This window comes from Lissotriton helveticus, chromosome 2_1 (genome assembly GCF_964261635.1).
Source record: "Lissotriton helveticus chromosome 2_1, aLisHel1.1, whole genome shotgun sequence".
NCBI classification, from domain to species: Eukaryota; Metazoa; Chordata; class Amphibia; order Caudata; family Salamandridae; genus Lissotriton; species Lissotriton helveticus.
Window position 1 is genome coordinate 1,661,338,107 of NC_136059.1, and position 12,263 is coordinate 1,661,350,369.

A 12,263-nucleotide genomic window follows, 5' to 3' on the forward strand; every position below is an offset into this window, starting at 1 on the left:
AGCCATTTATGTATGAATATCTTTTGTATGAATGCACTTCATTCTTATATAATGAATATGTCTATATCTGCAATAAAAAAGAACGTGATACTTATGTAGTATTAATCGAAGCAATAATATAAAAAATTCATGAGTAACTCCTGTCTTTCCAAAGTCTCAAATAGTTTGTTTGACTGCATTCCATCCCTCAAAATGAAGGATATTCCTATTAAGACTTGTAACATCCAACATTATGAGAATAATTGAGTCATTAATACAAGTTAGACGGTACAATCTTTCAATAAAACAGTTGTGCCTTTTGGGAACATCGAAACTCATATATCAATAATTGCCAGAAGAGATCCATAAGTGAGTAACAGTTGGGTCGCTGTCTGTTCGGATGCCATAATAGGCTGTTGAAAGGACACCAGTTAATGACTGATGTTCCATCCCTGCCATTCTTTCTTTTGTGCCAGGTTCTCCTAATTTTTTCTTTCATCATGGTTTAGATGGAGAGACTCCAGCACCCACAGTGCATTAAGGGTGCAGTACAAGGACTGCTCTAACCAACGTCCCCAGTGAGGATCGAATTTAACATGAATGTCTAAAATGCGAAATTTTTAGGATGCACCAGTACTGACTGATAATAAACTGTTATAGAATTGCAAAGAACTGTAAACATAATCTAGAAACCCTCTCCTATTTTTGAACACCTACATTGACTCAGACCTGTTTTGATCCTGCTGAAGTACTTCCTGGAGATTGAGCTGCATATTCCCCCTCACTAAAAAACACAGCTGAGTTGATAAAGATCCATCTGTCCAAAAGTGCAGGTGATGTCTGTGGAGACTGTCTGTTGGACTTGGCCCTTTTGGCTGGGTTACCCCAAACCTTTTTATCTTTGCCCCTCCTGTTTTTCTGAATTCGGTTTTGCTGGCCTTAGGACCCTGTGCACATTACCACTTCTAACGTGCTGGTGCTCACTCCTTAAAACATGGCAAAATTGGCATACGCCTAATTTGCAAATTTAATTTACTTATAAGTTCATAGTAAAGTGGTGCAGCATATACGGAGGGCCTGTAAATTCAAAGCTATTAGTGGGCCTGCAGCACCCATTGTGCCACTCATTTAAGTAGCCGCTCAAGTTTTGAACTGCCAATTCCACTTGGTAAAGTATTCACCCTTGCCAAGCTTTAAACTCCCCTTTTTATTACATATAAGTCACCCCTAAGGTAAGACCTATGAAGTTCATAGGGCAGAGTGCATTATAATTAAAAGCTTGGAAATCTATGTTAAATTTTTACATGTTCCGGTAGAGAAAAACTCTTACAATCGTTTTTCATTACTGTGAGGCCTACTTCCATCATAGGATTTAATTGGCTTGCCTTGTTACATTTAATAAGTGCTAACATTTGATTGGGAGCAGGCAAGGATTTCATGTTCTGGTTTTGAGAAATTGCAATTTAAAATCCTCTTTAATGGTAAAGTTGGATTTTAAGTCACAATTTTGAAAATGTCACTTTTAGAATGTTGGCATTTCCCTGCTCTATTTGGTGCCTCTAGCCTGCTCCTGGGTCACATGACTGGGTTTAGTTGGCAGTTGGACTTTGTTTATTCCTCCCAGACAGCCCCACAATAGAATGATTAGGTGTGCCTGGATAGGTGATCACTGGCAGGATGAGGGGCTGATCTGGGCACAGCCTCTCTTGAAAATCAATAGGCTGTGCCTTGCCTTCACACAAAGGACCTCACACCACTGTGCTGTTCATGCAGCCAGACTGAAGCCAGGGAAGAAGAATGAGGAAATTCCAAGCACTTAAAAGGGAATTCTCTAGAAACACCTCCTACTTGAAGAAAGGCACCAGGTATAAGGATAGGATCCCAGACCGACTTTTCAATTCACTTTCTGAACCTGCAGAAGCGGTCTCAGGGGACTGGATGCTGCTGTGGCCTTCTGTGTACTTCAGAAGAATGCTTTGCTGCACCTGGAAGGACTGTTTTGCTGCCTGAAGCCTTTCTTGAACCCCCAGAAGCCTGCACTGCTGCTTAAGCCCGGTTCCAGTTCTTGAACCAAGGACTACCAGATTGACTTCAAGGGCTAGTTGGCTGGCCTCCTGATCAGAGACTCAGGGATGGAAAGGCTCCAACCATCTTGAACCCACCCCTAGACCCAGCCTGAATGAGCCCCTACCCTCCAAGTAGTGCTTCCCCCGTCTTGGACCCTTGTGTGTGGTGCTAAATGTGCCCAGATAGTCAAAATCTAAAACTTGTTACTTGGAATTGTTTTGGGCTAAAAAGTAAAAACTGAACTGAGAATCGAGAGGAGACTAACTCGCTTGTCTATCTACCCAAGGTGCATTGCCAGGTGGCCTGAGTTTGTGGCAGCTCTCGCGCAGCAACAAATCCTGTTCAGCAGTCTTTCACAGAAGGGGTATCTGACCTTGTGGATCCCTTGTCAGCTACAGCATTCAGCCTTCTCCAGCTGGAGAGTTTTGACTTCCCCAAAAAAGATTACGTCCCAACATGCGAATCTTCACCGCAACCTCGTCAAGCGACTACGGGACAACGACACCTCCTCCTTAGATACTGCCTGTAGCCTTGCCCCACTGAACTTCTACCATTTCAAAGACTTTTTGCTGAAATTTGATTTAAATCCGAAGATAGGCACTGACCAGGCCCAATCCACTTTTTGTATCTGTCTCATGCTCCATCGCGGTCAGCCATATTTTTTTTTACTTTGACCCGGTCTATGTCCATGGTTGGCGCTTCGATCTTTTACCTTTTAACTTTTAAAATTCATTACTCCAGTTCTGCTGATTGGATTTTTGTCATTTGGTGTCAAATAATTTATTAAAATGTTCTCTATTTTTCTAAATTGCGGTGAGATTTTTTTTCATATTTTGTGTTTTCACTTTATTAATGTTTATATGCTGCATAAATATTTGACACATTGCATCTAACTTAAGGCTGACTGCTTTGTTCCAAGCTAGCCAGTGTGCTTCTTGACGACCTCTACCCCACTGTGCTTACATCCATAATATGAACGATGGATTTAACCCAGATCTATTGACTGGGTGTAAATATATGATTTATAGGCGTGGGTGGTAAATTCCGTTCCGCTTGCGGAATTTGGGTAATTTGGGTAATTTCGCGTTCCATGGAGAACGCGGAGTTGCCAAAAATTCTGTGATTCACGGCTTCGTGGAATTTTTTGCCTCTTCGCGTTTTCAAAATGCGTGTTCGCGAGATATTTCTACTCGAGCACACAAACAGTGTTTGCGAACAGGAAAAAACACTGCAAAAAGGTGTAACAAGCAATTTTGCGTGTTCGCTGAACTTTTGCGTGCTCGCGAAGATTTTTGACAGTCTTGAGGAGCTTTACGTAGCGCGACTACGCAAATTCCACCCACACCTAATGATTTAACCAGCATTCCTTCCATTATTTGTTTGCGTAGCACTTTTCACCCTAAGTGGGATGGTATGCCCAGATGTGGGTCCCTTGCTCACTGTGCCACTGGATTCAAGCTAGCCTGGCTGATGAAGGGTAATACCCAGAAACTGGTCCAAGGATGCTTGTTTCCTGTCCAGGGAGGACCTGGCTTGGTAGTTCGGTCTGGACTGTTCCCATGAGGCACAGGGTCAAGACTGATTTGCTTATGGCTGGGTCTAAACTGGGGTGGCATGGTGAGAAAGATAGCCATTGATTTAACCCAGATCTTTTCACTGGGGGTGAATGTATTATTTATTCAGCATTCCGTTCATCATTTGTTTGCGTAGCAGTACATCCATAATACGGCATGGATGCAGAGGCAAAGGGCCCATTTCACAAAATGCATTTTGGAGTGCATAAAGTTATAATACAATACTATCACGTGTTTACTACAAAATGCAATTCACAAAGCTTTGAGTGGAAATCTCCACCTCCACCTCACCTATCACTTTTGTGTGGAGATCTCCACACGTGTAAGTTTACTACTAGTAGTAAATGTAGGAATGATAAAGGGGAGGGGTAGGAGATTGGGGAAGGAAAATGGGTTTTACCTACTACAAAATGGGAGGTGATTAGGGCAAAGTAAGGAGGGCTCAGGGAAGAGACAGGCTACTACAAACATCCACACATAAAGATAGGCATATTGATATTCACAAACTACACCTCTAAAGTTTATAGAGCACTAAAGGTGACAAAACAGGAGAAAATGTCCTCCAACCTAGAGTGTTCAGCATAGTTTTGACTTCTGGACTGGCAAAGAGTAGAAAACTCCCCATTCTGCACGCCCATTGGAGTACAATGGTTGTCTGATGTCCAGGTGTGAGCTCATGGCCAAGACGGGCCAGCAGTACACTTATTGGTATTCTCACATTTTCCCCTGTTGGTATCGTGGGCTTACTGCCTTATGGGTAGGCTGAACTGTAGTTAACTCCCCAGTCTTTCCAAATATGAGGGCAGAAAGACTGTCTAGTGCTAGGGAATTGGGGGGAACTGCTCATTGCCAGGATGGGCTGGTCTCCCTACCCACACCTTCTTTTTTTCCCTTAGTGGTCAAGTGGGCTTTGGGGCATTTATCCACCATTTGCCCACCAGAGGCGTCAAGATGCCTACCACACCACCAGGGAAAAGATGAGAAAAGGATTCTGTAGGGGACCCGTCCATCCTAGTATTGGTCTGCAGCCCACCAAAGACAACAGATAGTGTTTCTGACCGTTTAGGGGGGTCTGATTTGAGGGTTCATCTCCCACCTTCAACCTTCAGGGAATCAGAAAATTCACTAGATACTAGAGATTTGTGCCTATGAGTGTGAAGTTAGCTCGTCTTGACATCAGCCCCTACTCTTGGTAATCAGATAGTCTTTCGAACCCCCAGAAAAGCAGAAAGGAGCACTTACTCCTTCCGTTGGCTCATATGTCAAAACTGTGCGTAAAGAAATACAAATATCCACTCCCTCACAATGGATGAGGGCTGCAGTATTGAATGTCTGGACTGTCACTTGGGCCATGGGTTCAGGCAGCCTGATGCCAGAATGAGGCAGTCACATGCCCCACTGCTTTTTGTTAAAATCACTGATGTTATCTTATCCACCATTTGTAACACACACGGATACTCAGAAGCGTCCCAGTGCGAAAACCTATACCGAGGGGAGCAGAAGTGAAAGACACGGCTGGAAGACTAATCAAAAAGCAAGGTTTTCACCTGCTTTTTGAACAGCCTAAGGTCGTGGTTGTTCCTAAGCTCAAAATGCAGGCTGTTCCAGGCCCTAGCTGCCCTAACAGAGAGGGAGCTCCCTCCCATTCTGGCGAGGTGGTGACATGGGATAGCAGTCAGACATCGTCCCGTAGACCGGAGGTGTCTAAAAGGCACATAGAAATCAAAGTGCCTCCTGAGGTATGGAGATCCTAATTTGTAGAGGGCACCGTGGGCAATGGTAAATGCCTTAAACAGAATGCGCTGGTCAACAGGAAGCCAGTGCAAATCACGAAGAAAATGCTTAATGCTGGAACTACCCGGAATACCCAGTAGCATTCTAGCAGTCGCACTCTGAATGATCTGCAACTTTTTCAGCTAGTAACGGGGAAGACCGATATAGAGAGAAGTGGCATAGTCTAGCCGCGAAAGAATGAGAGCACGGGTCACCACTTCTTTTGCTGCTATAGGCAGTAGCAATTTCAAGGAACAGTGGTCCCTAACAAGTGGAGGATGATAAAGAATAAATATAGATCAAGATTGAAATCTATATAATCTGTCCAGCCGGACAGGGTTTAATAACACAATTGCATGTATTGCAAGTTTTGCAGACGAATATTGCACAAAGTACACTGTTGATATTTAACCAATAATAGAATCGAATCATCTAGTGTGAGGTGTCGACGGCATTTCGATCCCCTTATGGCATAGCGGGATCATCATCAGGACATTCAAAATTCATGTCTTTTCATACACAATGGTACAAGGTGTTCACGTCAGTGAAGACTAAACTTAAGAATTGCGATAGCATAGACCGCAACCACAGGTCTGCTAAGAAAAGTGGAACAAGATAGTAGCCCCTGAGATAGGTGCCGGTCCGATTCCGCAATGGGATTCTAGGTGCCGCGAGGAGCCGATACTCGGGTGGTCCATTATTGGTTAAATCACAACAGTGTACTTTGTGCAATATTCGTCTGCAAAACTTGGAATACATGCAGACTGCCTGTTCTTGCCTCACCTGTTCGTGTATGTCACAATTGTCTTTATACAGTAGTAGGACACAGGCTGTCTCCCACTTTGATATTGTACTTAATTGATTGACTATACCTGCAATTGTGTTATTAAACCCTGTCCGGCTGGACAGATTATATAGATTTCAATCTTGATCTATATTTATTCTTTATCATCCTCCACTTGTTAGGGACCACTGTTCCTTGAAATAGTATATGCACCCAAGGTCCCTCACCTATTGCTCCTTTGGGTATCCCTTGTACTTTAAAACGCTATAGGCAGTAGCGGCAGAAATTTCTAAAGGAGTTTCAGTGTGCCAAAGCACACTCCCGCCAGTTTATTGATCTGAGTTAGGAATCTGAGGTCCTCGCAAAACCATACCGCTAGGTTTTTAACTGGGCTACCCATGGTTTTTGGCATAGGGTAGGCCTCGAGCCACAGGTCATCCCTAAAATTCAGTGGGAAGGACCCGTAGAGGAGAACCTCAGACTTATCCTCATTACATTTAAGATGGGTCCGCGTATGGCTCTCAATCTTGAACCCTGTGGAACACCCGTAGTAATACTTCTCGGTGTGAATGAAAAAGGTGGTAGCCACACTTGCTGTGTTCTATTGGCCAAAAAAGATTCAATCCAGTCCCCACCTGGCCTGAGAATCCGATGTTGGACAGACGGGCAAGTAACTGACGATGAGGAACCATATCAAATGCGGGAGAGAGGTCCAGTAAAACCAGGGCTGCTCTGCCACCAGAATCACGGCATTCCCTAATAGGCTCCATCATCTCGACCAGAGCCGTCTCTGTACTGTATGAGACCCTAAAGCCGGACTGGGCCGAGTGGAGAGCGACAGACATTTCAACAAATGCAGACAACTGTTTGTAGACTGCCTTCTCACATACCTTCGCCAGAGCCGGGAGGAGTGAGATTGGACGGTAGCTAGCCAAAATGTTGGGGTTTGATTAAGGTTTTTTGAACAGGGGGAGTAGCTTAGCCTGTTTCCATTCTTTAGGCACCGTGGCAGATTGCAGAGACAAATTAATGATATTATTGACTTCGAAGTTGACTACCTCCGCCACAGCTGCCAGCTGCCTGGCAAGACAGGAGTCTGCTGGGGACCCTGAATTAAGCGATTTGAGAATGGCCAGAGTATCAGCCAGAGGGATGGGCGTAAACACTGTCAGAGTGGTGTAAGCAGGATCAAGCTCCCAGACTGTCTGGGGCGAGTGATCCGCCAGCCCGGGGCCTATCGTCCCAAAGCTATGCTGGATTGATTGTATTTTATCTATAAAAAATACGAAAGCTGCTCACACCAGTAATTAGAGGCAAGAGCGGCCTTGCATTCCGCATGCGGCTTCAGAACACTCTGGACAATCGAAAAGATTTTCTTAGAGTTGTTCCTAGATTGTGTAATGCGCTCCACATAAAACAGGCCCTTGGCACTCTTGACCGCGGCGTAGTAGCTATTCTGACATTTCCTGAGTGCTAATTTGGCCAGCGGGCAATAAGCTTGTCGCCAGCTGCGTTCCAGCTTTTTACACTTCTCTGGAGTCTAGTGAGCTTCATAACCCACAAAGGGGCAAATTGAGTGTAAACCCCCAAATCTTCCCCAGGCGAAGAATAAATGGGTTGGGCTCAGGGTGGGGTAGCAGCATGGGTAGGCAACTCCCCATATTTGTTTTTACTTTTATTTATTTTTTCCCTGATGTTAAGCATTTGGCTCGGCATTGGGCACAGATTGGGAGTAAACCCCAAAACCGCCACCCCATTGGGGCATATTGACTGACAAAACGATGGGAGGGGTGGCCTGATTACAATACAGCCACCCACTCCACTACTTCTTTAAAATTACTTTCTTTGTGCCTAGTGGGTTTACTGCACTCTTGGCAGTACCAGATTGTGGATAAATCTACCTATCTGCCCCACAAAGGGCAAAAAGTCTATTTTAGGCTAAGAGTTGGGGGTGGCACAATGCCAAGACAGGCTGGACACCCACTCCAGTCCTTTGTTAAACCAACATCCCTTCCCTGGTGCTAAGTGGGCTTTCTGCATCCCTATTGGAGCCAAAAGCCTATCTTTGGCCACTGGGTGGAAGGTGTGGCCCAATGCCCAAGACCCTACCAACCTCACTCCCTCTCCCCCAAGGGGGTAGACCAACAGTTTTGGTGCCTGATGCTACTATGGGCTAACCGCCCCCACTATGTTTTCAAAACTCCTTTTTGTGGTGTCTTGTGTGGTTTCTGCTACCCCGGAGTGGGCAGATAGGGATTAAACATGCCAATCTGTCACCCAAGAGTACAGAAAGACTATGTATGTCTGGAGGTGGTAGATTGGACCTTTGGCAGGATTGGTCAGCCCCCTCAATGGGCTGACCTCACACATTTGTGTTTCCAGAAACTTTTCCTTGGTGCTAGGACAGAACAAACACTAATGCCACTTCTTTTTAAAAAAAAATATTCTTTCACTGATGTCTGGATGACAGTCTGACAAGGGTGCCTTTGGTAATAAGAAACAGAGAACACATACTGATTCTGAGTTCAGTGATACAAGCCCTCAAATGCTGACAGGAAACAAATTAGGTTAGTTGGCAGGACCTAGAGAATCTGGAAGAAGCATGTCCTACCACAACCTAGAAATACAACCTCAGCAGGGTCGTATTTCAATAAAACATTTAAAGTCTCATTTCTAGGTGGAAGGGTAGTCAGTTGAAGCAGGAAGGTGGAGAAGACCAGATTGAGATGGACTCGAAACAGAGGTGAGCAGAATGAAAGCATTCATGTAATGGGGAGGAAGACGCCAACCGCCCTACAGCTATCAGAGCAAACACATGGATTGAAGAAGCCAGCAGCTAAATGAGCAGTGATGGAGGAGAACAGAATAGAATATTATTCCCACTGGAGAAGGGGAGCCACACAACAGGAGTTGAGGAATACGGTGCGGAGGATCAAGTTCCAAGGAAGGAAGCCAACACAGATGACCAGAAAAAAGTGGTGCTGCATGGTGAGAGAGCAGTATACACTATTGGACCCAGCCGCCAATGGGAGAAAAGCCAAGACTGCGTCCTGAGTAAGTAGTGTGGAAAGGCAAGGTGGTTCTCACTCCTCTCAAAGAAACTCACTAAGATGGGAGCTTTGTTGAGTCACAAATATTAGCCATGAATAATCTCTTTCAAAGATACTAAGAGGAAACATATAACGGCAAATACAGGCATCCAGATTAGTCACACTATTCCCCATCCCTAGGACTACATTCTGAATGAATTGAACTCAGTTTTAATATAAATATGACAGGGCAGAACTATTTATTTTTCCGTTATAGCGCACGAGGAGTGATATAAAAACACAATATTACCACTTACATATAAAGAGCGATAGTACAGATTGGCTAGTGTTTTCCTTGTCTAGGTATTGGCTATATGCTTGTTGGCTGAGGTGCAAAAAAAGGGAATACATTGTAGGGTTATGGATTTGACTACCCTGCCTGATGGACCGTAATATTGTTTTGCTTTCTTATGTTTACAGAACTTTGTTGTGTACAGACGGTTTACATTTATAATTGATTGCAGCTCTATTTGAATGTATATGCATCTTTGGGATCTTAAGTGATAATAATGAGATGTTATTTATATTTCTTGTTCTTGCTATCTGTGGTGATTGTAATGCAACTGCTATTGTATTTAATTTATAGAAAGAGGTCTCCATTGCGATCCTTTGGGAAGCCCTCAAACTATTATTAGAAGGGAACTAATAGTTTTCTCGGCAGCTGACAACAAACTCCACAAAGAGAAAAGAGACGGCCTCTCGGCCAAGGTCAAAGAGCTAAAAGGCATATACCAACATACTTGCATACTTGCATACTTGCCGAATGTCTGGCACCAGTTGACTGTACTATGCTTCCAGTTAGCTAGTCTGGATCTAAACCGGACGGAGTGCACAGCACTCCGCCTCCCCACTCCTATTATGTAGGAGGAGACAAATGCAGCCGCCTCTTGGCCAATAAACTGCCTGGCCAACGGCAATGTTCGGGAGAACCTTCCTTACACACACAACAACGGGCACATCACTAACAACAAAGACATAGCAGACTCCTTTAAAAATGTCTGTGATCAGTTATATTCTATCTGCACCCTGACCCCACGGATAGCTCGTCCCTAAACCACATAAACATCTCGCCTTACACTAGGTCAATCAGAGGCTTTTGATGAAGACATCCACTCTGAGGAGGTCATATCGGCCATATCCTGCTTAACACTGGCAAAATCGCTCAGCCCGGCAGATAGCTCCCTATTTTCTATAAACCTTTCTGCCACGCTTTGGACCCCATTCTCACTAGGCTATTTAATTCCTTTGCCACTCCCGGTGTGATCAGCGCCTCAATGCTGACCGCATCCGTCGCTGTGATACCCAAACTGGGCAAGGACAAGCAACAGTGGAGCTCCTACCAGCCTATCTCTCTACTAAACATGGACCTCAACTGTTCAGAGGCTTCTGGATAGTAGACTAGACCCACACAGGCAAACTGGTGGCACTACCAAAAGCATTTTGCATATCATTGAGAAGGCAGCGCGGATTCCGAGCGAGCTCATGCTTCTAGCGATCGACGCTGAGAAGGCCTTCGACAGAGTGCACTGGCCTTTTTTTTGGAGCAAGTCTTCATTCATTTTGGAGCAACACACTGTTAGCCTATATGCTGACGATGTGTTGGTGACACATCCTTGCCAGCATTCTTGATGGAACTGGAGGTGTTTAGCCTGGTGACAGACTTTCGGGTCAATGTAGAGAAATCTCAAGCAGTGGGTCTTTCTATACCCCTGGCGTTAGTGACCCATCTAACAATGCAACACCACATCCAGTGGAAGACCACTACACTTCCATACCTGGGGAACAAATTAGCACCCACACTTCAGTTGACCTCCTCCATAAATTACCAATCTCTCTACCGACAGGTCATAAGTAAGCTGGCTCGCTGGAGATACCATCAGAGATCTTGGCTGGGTTGGATAGCGGCAGTCAAAATGACTGTACTCCCCAAGATACAATACTTATTTCAAACACTCCCGCTTGCCCCACCGAAGGGTATGCTCACTGAACTGCATACTGAGATACTCCAATCTATCTGAATGGGGAAGAAACCCCACATGAGGAAAGAGCTAAGCAACCTCCCACCCCAGGAGGGTGGACTTGACATCCCAGATCTCCATTCATATTAAGAGGCAGTTCAGATGCGGTGCCTGGTGGAATGGCATCAACCTAAATCTGAAAAGCATTGGCTCTTCCAGGAATGGGTGGTAGAAGGCATCTCTCTTGGGAAGTTCCCCTTCCTTAAAAAAGCACATAGACCAAAAAACCTATATCTCTGCCCGATCACGCAGGTGCAATGGAAGCCTGGGACTAAACACATGTTAAATATGGCCTAACTTCCTTCCCCTCTCCTATAACACCATTGTTTGACAATCCAGATTTTCCCCTGGTCTTGACCTAGGAGCTTTTACGATATGGAGGTGATCTGAGTTCCACTCAATGGAGCATATGTTTGACGAAGAGGGGGTAGTTCCCTTCCAACACTTAAGCACTGACTTTAACTTCCCTGAATTTGAAAGACTCCACTACTTACTACTCCATCACTGGCTGTTACACCCGAGCAATAGACCCACATCCAGAGGCATCTAACACCGTACGAGTAAGGGCTGATCACCAAATCTTTAGGAAATTGGTTCATCTCTGAGATATATGCATTCCTAAACCAATGCAACAGATACATTTATAAGGCCAGCTCACATAGGTGGAAACATGTCCTAGGCCGGCAGTTGAGTGATCAGGAAAGGGGGGGCATATATTACAGAGCGAGACATACCACCTGCAATACATATCTCACCAAAAGATTTAATATAATTACTGCATATTGGTATGCCCAATTACATAGAATGAACCTGGACCGCAGTGCTCAGTGTTGGAGGTGCTGTGGAGCCCAAAGAAACTTAGTACACCTACTGTGTGACTGCCCTCGACTCCAGTCCTACTGGACACAAGTAGTCGATGAGATCGACTACCACCTCAACATAAAAATACCTAGATTCCCACCCTATATTTTTAGGCTTA